The following is a 1454-nucleotide window of genomic DNA, read 5'->3' as shown; positions in this document are numbered from 1 at the left end:
ATGCCTAGGCACTTTGTGGCAAATAGAAACCCAAGGGAAGAAGAGTATTTGAAATCAGCCAGAGAACATCACACACTACATGCCGGGGAACAAGTTAAATGTGGCTTCTCTTTGGAAACAGGAGCTCTGGTAGTACAGTGGGAAAGTGTTTGGCTGCTAAATGTAAGGTCATAGTTCAAACTTGCCAGCCACTCTGCAGGACAAAGTTGTGGCAGTATTCTCCCATAAAGATTACAACCTCAGCACCTCTATGAGGCCGTTCTTTTCTATGCTAGATGGTCACTATGAGTCTGCACCAATTTGATGGCACCTTGTGTGTTTGTTTGCTTTTCCTCATTGGGGAAAAAAGAAAAGAAAACAGCTAGAAGCAATGAAATAACATCCTTGAAATCCTGGAGGGGAGGGGACTTTAAACCCAGCAATAATATCTTTCAAAAATAAAAGTGAAATAAACATTGTAAGGTACACAAACATTGAATCAATATGTTACCTATAGGCCTACAGTAAAGGAAATGCTACATGAAAGTCTTTGATACAGGAAAGAAAGAAGAGGGTCAGAAATGTGAACTCTGTGAATGTGTGTGTGTGTGTGTGTGTGTGTTGTTTAATTCCTCTTAATTTCTTTAAAATATAATTGTTTACTTTTACATCTACAATAATGCATTGTCTAAATAACAAACAATCTATGGGTAGATACATAGGTGGACAGGCAGAATGATCCGGTATGTCTAGGCAAAAGAAAATATACCCTTGAGTATATATAAGTTGGCAGATGATACTTCTACACATGTATTTGTATGTGCTGAAACCTGTCCAGCATGGGCAACCCTGCTGGAGTTTGAGATATTGGTTGCACAACCTCTAGACTCACAGTAACACGCAAGTCACCACAGTACCACAAACTGACAGACAATTTTGTCTCCCTTAGCTTCCTGCCTGAGGGCTTTCTCTTTTTACCTGTTTCAGTCATTGGCCCTGGCTGCCAGGAAGCTCCCAGACTAAGACAGACTTGGAAGAAGGAAGAGAACATTCACTTCTCAAAGAATTGGCCAGTGAAAACCTTATGCATAGTAGTGAACCATTGTCTCATATATTACTGAACAACTTTATGAATAGCATGGAAACAGTTTCCAGTACTGTGCCAGAAAATGAATCCCTCTAGTCAGAAGGCACTCAAGATATGACTGGGAAAGAGCTGCCTCATCAGAGTAGAGCCTACCTTAATGATATGGATGAAGTAGAGCTTTTGGGACCTCCATTTGCTGATGTGGCACAACTCAAAATGAGAAGAAACAGCCACAAACATCGATTAATAATTAGAACATGGAACGTAAGAAGTTTGAATCTAGGAAAATTGGAAGTTGTCAAAAATGAAATGGAACACATAAAATTTGATATCTTAGGCGTTAAAGAGCTGAAATGGACCAGTTTGGGCCACTTGGAATCAGACAACC

Source organism: Orycteropus afer, unplaced genomic scaffold, assembly GCF_000298275.1.
Source record: "Orycteropus afer afer isolate SDZICR_OR568_19922 unplaced genomic scaffold, OryAfe1.0 scaffold01072, whole genome shotgun sequence".
NCBI classification, from domain to species: Eukaryota; Metazoa; Chordata; class Mammalia; order Tubulidentata; family Orycteropodidae; genus Orycteropus; species Orycteropus afer.
The sequence above is the reverse complement of the archived record's forward strand: the minus strand, read 5'-3'. Positions refer to the sequence as shown.